We start from the raw sequence: 7,425 nt of genomic DNA on the forward strand, positions 1-7,425 counted from the left end.
GTTGAAGGTGGATATTACCACGACCAGTAATGGGGGTATTGTAACCATTAGCTACAGTAATATGTTGGTTATAAGATAAGGTATTGTAGGATGAAAAATAAGATGAATGAGGTGTCATATGATCAGTAGCACCAGAGTCTATAATCCATATATTCTCAGTACCAGAAGAATTAAAGGATAAGAAACTAGAACTCTTACCACTCATGGTTAAAGAACAAGAGCTAGTCTTACTAAGAGAGTTCATGAGAACTCGTAAACGTTCCAACTCTTCTTTGCTGAGTGAGGGGACCTCCTCTGCTATTTGAGGGAAAGGTAGGGTCGTACATTCAGAGTCAGATGATGCTTGATTAGCATGCCTTTGTATGGTACCTTTGAATCCTCCAGTACGTTCCAAGACCTTCTCCTTTCCATGAAGTTTGAAGCACATTTCCTTAGTATGACCTGTCTTTTTACAATAATTGCACCAACGAATAGAAAGAAATAAATGGAATGTAGTTCTGATGTGTATTACAAATGTGATTACAGTCTCTATTTATATATTGTTTTACAACCTAATTAAGGAAAGAAATAATAAGTAATGAAAGACAATTATAATGGTTGTTTAAAGCTGTACAAATCAAATAAAATCAAATTACTAACAAATCTGTCTTAATAAATATAAAATGGAATTTGCACTTAATTACAGCATAATTCTCCTAATTATGCAACATCCACAATACTATGTAATGAAATTAATTCAATAACCATCATTTTTACAACTGAAACCATCTACTTCCAATAAAATTAGTTAACACATTTTGGTCAAATGCTAAGAGTGGAAAGAAATAGATTAAATATATTTCTGAGATATCTTACAAATGTGATTACAGTCTCTATTTATAGGCTGTTTTACAACCTAATTAAGGAAAGAAATAATAGGTAATGAAAGCCAGAAATAATGGGTGTTTAAAGTTGTACAAATCAAATCAAATCAAATCACTAACAAATCTGTCCTAATAAATATAAAATGGAATTTGCACTTAATTATAACATAATTCTTCTGATTATGCAACAGTCCCCCTCAAGTTGGTGAATGCATATCTATCATTCCCAACTTCCAAGTAAGATCTTCGAATTGTTTTGTGGGAAGTCCCTTAGTAAACATATCTGCCAATTGTAGTCTTGACGGGATGTACTCAGTGGCTATAAGATCATCATCCAACTTCTCCTTAATAAAGTGTCGGTCTATCTCTACGTGCTTTGTTCGATCATGTTGAACCGGATTGTGTGCAATACTGAGGGGGGGTGTTGGAGATCTCACGTCGACTAGAGATTAGAGTCTTTCATTGTATATAAGTGGGTGCAAAGTGGTGGTGGGGGTCAATGGAGAAAAGATAAGGAAAATAAAAAGTTGCAGCAATTAAGGTTGTCCAAAAAAAAAAGTTGCAGCAATGAAGGCTGCCAAGGAAAATTATTAGAGCAATGAAGGTTGTTAAAAAAAAAGGTTGCAGAAGTAGAGTCTCCCAGATCAGGAGCTCTAGGTAATGAAAGCCAGAAATAATGGGTGTTTAAAGTTGTACAAATCAAATAAAATCAAATCACTAACAAATATGTCCTAATAAATATAAAATGGAATCTGCACTTAATTATAACATAATTCTCCTGATTATGCAACACTAAGTGTGAAATATCTTAAGAAGAACTGGAAAATACATTTGTAAGTATGTTATTGAGAAGGTTATTGTGATGAATCTTCGAATCCAAGTTCTAGTAGAAACAAAAACAAAAACAGAAAGGGCGTTGGCATAAAGTCAGTTGATAAAACTAAAGGTGTATGCCAATCAAACAGAATATTAAAGGTTGAATGAATCTCATTCTTTTATAGGAAAAACTATCAAGTCACTCATCTCATCATCATCATCATAATAATAATAGTAATATAATGGCATTAAGTTCTTCAACTAAATAGCATTGAATACTTTGTAAGTCTTTCTTCTTTCTTTGTCAACACAAACCAGAATGGGGCAATGTAAACCAAACTAAACCAAACTGTGGGGTTTAGACGGAAAAAAAAAACTAAATAGAATTCAATGAAATTTGGTATCTCAGTTTGCGGTTTTCTGTTTTCAAATTAGGTTGGTTCGGTTTTAAGCACCCCTAATTACACTCACTATAGAGCTTCTTTAATGTAAATTGTTTACCTTGTGGAGTAGCTGGTGGAGAGTGGGATCATGAAGTTTTGATTTAGGGCTGCAATGTGGAAAGCAGAACAGGAATTCATTAGACAAAACAATAGGATGACTGTCAATATACCTCAGGTAGTGTGACCCATATGCCCATTTGTGTGGTTGTTTAACAATGGCTAAAGAATGTAGTAAAAACCTGCAAAGCCATCTATATAGATGCTGCAAAATTGAATCAGCATAAACATTTCCTGATGTCACTGTGTCTGTTAGGCACCGCGGTGTGCACAAGAACTCGTCAAAACCATTCTGATCATTCATCGAAAATGCTCCAGAATCATGTTCATGACCAAATCCTAATAGAGTGTCTCCTTCCATTTCATTAACTAGGTTGTATTTGAGTAGAGCATTTACAGCCAGGTGGTGTATCTGCAAACAAATTAATAAATAAAAGTTAAATCACAGTTAATTTTTAAATTATTGTTCACTATGGAGAAAGTAACTTTAGATCATTGAACCTTTAACTCCACAGTAACGTTTCTATAAGCTCCAGGATATGTAAGAACAGGTTGTTAGACCTATTTTCAAATACCACAGCAGTCAATTCGAGCAATCGAATATAAGCATTTTAAATCATCAAATAATAATTAATAACGAGGGAAAATTATTCTCCAGAGACAATTGTGGCACCGTTTGGGCATCTATAGTATTTATCCAAGAACCATTGGAACCCACAATTTAAAATCTTATCTTTATGTCAGAGTGGTGAATTAGTTCACTATTAGCCTGTTAACAGATAACATCTTTTACAAAATAAGAACATATTAAGCATGGTTCTCTTGTTATAAAAAATTGTTACAGAATATTCGTAAAAGAACAAATAAAACTTGGAGTGGTTGAGTACAGTACAATAACCGCAACTTTCATAACCATAGAGAAATCAATTTGATTACCAAAGAATAATAATAATACCAACAATAATACAATTATGTGAGAATAGAACACTAAGTAATTGCAAAATTTAAAAGAGGTAAATATTAAGGTCCACAAAAAATTGGGGTAATAAAGAACCAAAATAACTACTTGGCATACCTCGTCAATAAAACAGATATGTTTGTCATTAAATCCACCTAAATCTGGAAGGCCATCATTAGATATCCAAAGCACCGGCAAAATGGAAATCTCCTTCACGAATTATCATTTTAGGAACTATGTTAGGTTACACATAGAGGAGGAGTTAGTTAGAATTAGAATAGTCATGAATTAGTTACTTGATTTTCTAGTTAGATATAAATAAGAAAGAAGGAGAGGGAGAGGGGCAGTGTGTAATATTTTTGTAGAATGAGTTTTAGCTCTTTGTGAAGGGGAAGCCCTTGAAGGAGAGAGTGCTCTCCTATTTCTTGTTCTTTTCTTTCTATTCAATAAAAAACATTTCTTCTCTTCTCTTTATAATTCTTGGTTCCTAACAATTGGTCCGACCTACCGGATCTGAAAAACAGAGAGTGAGGAAGAAAAGATGGAACAAAGAATGGCGACAGTAGAGAAGTTTATCAGCAAACAGGGGAGATGGAATTCGGAAATGAGAGCGGAAATTCTGGGGTTGAAGGAAGGCATGCTGGACCTGAAAGAGATAAAAGAAATGCTGCAGGACATCAAGAAAGGGGACAGAATGTCTGAGGGAGGAGAGAAATCTGTTAGAACGGACACCAAGTTCTTGAAGGAAAGCCTTCTGGACTTGAAAGAAATTAAAGAATTGCTGCGGGACATCAAGAAAAGGGACAGAATGTCGGATGTCGGAGGGAGGAGAGAAATTTGTTAATGATGAAGAGAAGAAAACCCAAGATGTGGGAGAAGGTTCAGATATGAAGAATCACATCCTCTGCAGCGAAGAAAAAACCAACAACGAAATGAGATTTGCAAGAGAAACTGAAATGGGGAAAAAGGGGATGCATCAATAAAGAAAGTGAAGACTATGTGCTGTAAATTATAGAGCTAATCAGTAAGAAAGTTGAAGGTGGAGATGCAACCAAGCATCATTTTTTCCCAAATTCAGATTTACTTCATATGCATAAGAAATCATTGTGGGATCAAGATTTGATAATGAAGCTGGCTAGAACATCAATGACATCAGAATCTTGGAATTTCAACTTACTGGGTGCAGAGACTTTTATACAAAACCCTCACTCATTCCCACCATCACCTAAGCCTCCATATCTGAATTTGCATGCAGTAGCCAATGGGTTCCCTCCCTAAGATAGACAATATCACAAAATAATTCCAGGAAGCGTAGATAAAGATCATGGTGTTGAAGATGAGCCACGGAGACAAGGTTCCACTGTTCCAACTTTGAGGACAAGGTTGTTGTTTGGAAGAGTCTATTGTTAGGTTACACATTGAGGAGGAGTTAGTTAGAATTAGAATAGTCATGAGTTAGTTACTTGATTTGCTAGTTAGATATAAATAAGAAAAAAGGAGAGGGGGAGGGGCAGTGTGTAATATTTTTGTAGATTGAGTTTTAGCTCTTTGTGAAGGGGAAGCCCTTGAAGGAAAGAGTGCTCTCCTATTTCTTGTTCTTTTCTTTCTATTCAATAAAAAACCTTTCTTTTCTTCTCTTTATAATTCTTGGTTCCTGACAAAATACATATAATGAATTACAAAATATTCAACCCTCTCCTCCAAAAAAACACAAACCCACATTTGAACATACCAAAGATAAAATTATTGTGCTCTAGTGTGGACACATGTAAAAACATCAAAAACAAAGAGCAATTAATTTTCATTTTGTTGAAAAGTAATATGAAGTATGTTTAAATCTTACTCAACCCTACAAAACTAACATAGTGAGATATGCTCCCATTTACAAGTTGACCATATTTTTAATCAATGTGGAACATGCAACACATCCTCTCACACCGAAAATTGCGTCATCTCGAAAGTGGGATGAGATATTTTTTGAACAGTCCAATAGCGACCAAATAGATCCAACAAGCCGATTTTGTAGGATTCATTTATACCTAAACCCACTTTCTGAGAATGATATTACAATAGCTTCAATCAAATTAAAATTAAAACCTGTTGATTATCATGCAATGCTCTTGAAAAGAAGATATATGCCATAAATATGAGCCAGTCAAGTTCAAAGTTCCCCAGCGTACCTGCAAAAGACATGCATAAAAAAACAAAATGTATGAGAAAAGTCCCTCTATTCTTCGTTATAGGTCATATTCTAAAAACTACGTTTGTTCCTTCCTTTACAGAAAAGTCACTTTATCAAATCTATGAAGCGTTAAATATTTTTTCCAAGTCTACCCTTCATCTACAATTTCATTATGCTTAATTCCTCTACCCTACACGTCCCTAAAAATGTTTCTACTTCTCCAATAACAGCATACTGAAAATTATGGGACACTAGAAAGATAATTAAGGTGAAGAGAGAAATTAAAACAATTAGCGAGATATAAAGAAGTGTAGTTCGGAATGTTCAAAAGAGTTATAGTAAACCAAGATAGAATAGATAACCTGTGACCATTTTTTGCTCTTTGCATCACTGTTTCAGCATCCTTGACATGTGCGACATAGTCCACCTGTATATAGGACATAATTATACTCAAGCATGATACAGATTATATTTTAAGTTATACTACAAAGTAAACAATCAGAAAAATGTAGTAGTACCTCAAAATTAATGTCATTCCTCGTAGGTGGCTCAATAGACATCGTTTGGCAAGCATCATGAAATTGTCTTTCAAGAAAATTCGGAGATAAATCTTTGTTTTGGTAGGGATTAACCACCACAACAGATATTGCTTTTGATGCAGGAAAATATCCAACAGATATAACCCACCCCCTCAGAGATGCTGAAGTTCATAAAGGAGTAATAAACGTAAAACTAAAGCTTTAAAAATATTGCAAGAACAATAAAAAATAACATTTAAGTTTTAAAGCAAATGCAACTATATGTTTTTAACACATAAATGATAGAAGAAAATAATCTCTGCATAATGAACCTCCACTTACCTGTGGTACAAATAAAAGAAGAATAAAGATTGTTCCAGATAAACACATTCTGTCGTAGTCTTCATGTGCAATTCACTCAAACTCCAGGGTTCTTGTAGACTACGTTTATTAGCAGTTTTGTCCACCTTACATGCGCAACCAAGCTGGACCATTGCATTAAACTCCAGTGGCACCTTAGTTTCATATATTCCCTGACATAAAACTTGAGTCTAGCAAGAATGATTTCTATTTAGAGGGTAATGCTTGATTGAATGTTTATGGCATAACTTACAAGTATTTTACCAAGAAAAATGTAAAATTAGAAGTATGAATTTAAAGAGGAATCATTTCAAAAATGTAAGAATCCAATACTGAATTGGTTTATGTATCTTGAGCTCTATTCATCCATGGCAAAGCAGCACTGAAATTATAACCACCGCTTACGCTCCGACGAACATGTCTCCACTCGATTCTAACACCGTCACTACCAACAACCGCCCGATTCTAACACCGCCACTGTCTACAACCGCCCGATTCTCCCTCCGCGTTAAAAAATTCTATGTTCTCACACCGTGCTCAAACCCTAAGTTTCTCCCTCCCTCAGTCTCTCAAAACGCTAGTCGATAACCCCCTTCCCCTCACTGTCTCTCAAAACGCTCGTCGGAAACCCCTCAAAATTCCACTTTCCCCAAGTCAAATGTTACCTTACAGTTACAAAATTGTCCTTCCCACCTCACCATCCTCGCCACGTCACCATCCTTGTCACCTCACCATCCTTGCCACGTCACCAACGGTGACCACGTTTTTTAATACTGTTTTTTTTTTACTGTTTTGTTTATAGTATTTTTTTGAGTTTTGTCGATTTTTTCATCATTTTTATCGATTTGTTTTTTTCATTATTTTTCATACTTCTGTGTTGGTTATGTTTTTTTCAACATAAAAATAATTTTTTTTAGTTTTTTTTATAAAAAATTGATTGTTTTTTATATTTCTATTGATATAAAAAAAATATGTAAGATTTAAACTATATTATAAAAGTAAAATAAAAAATTAATTTTGTAAGTGAAAAATAAATAAAAAATGAAATCTTAAAACAATTATTTTATGTATATGACATTATGAGCAAAACAAATACCATAAAGAAAATGATAAGTAAAGAGTGTAATAAACATAAACATAATAAATTAAAAATTAAAAATAGAAAATAGAAAATATTCTAATTAAATTAATAAATAAATTACACATTATAAAATTCTGAATTACATAC

At 33.9% G+C, this 7,425-nt stretch overlaps 1 non-coding gene across 2 annotated transcripts; it reads right to left on the minus strand.

Annotated features, from left to right (window-relative positions):
- Positions 1 to 815: 815 nt before the first annotated feature.
- On the minus strand, positions 816 to 6,849 carry LOC137822016 (uncharacterized). 2 transcript variants are annotated; one of them, XR_011082911.2, is made up of 7 exons: positions 6,180 to 6,801; positions 5,838 to 6,019; positions 5,682 to 5,746; positions 5,235 to 5,317; positions 2,681 to 2,740; positions 2,362 to 2,591; positions 816 to 2,229 (listed from the first exon to the last, which is right to left on the minus strand). It is a non-coding gene; the product is annotated as an uncharacterized LOC137822016 (transcript). The 2 variants fall into 2 exon arrangements; XR_016515861.1 differs by lacking the exon at positions 5,235 to 5,317 and having other exon boundaries at positions 1,932 to 2,229; positions 6,180 to 6,849.
- Between the last annotated feature and the right edge of the window lie 576 nt (positions 6,850 to 7,425).

This window comes from Phaseolus vulgaris, chromosome 9, assembly GCF_051622355.1.
Source record: "Phaseolus vulgaris cultivar YP4 chromosome 9, ASM5162235v1, whole genome shotgun sequence".
In the NCBI taxonomy this organism is placed as follows: Eukaryota; Viridiplantae; Streptophyta; class Magnoliopsida; order Fabales; family Fabaceae; genus Phaseolus; species Phaseolus vulgaris.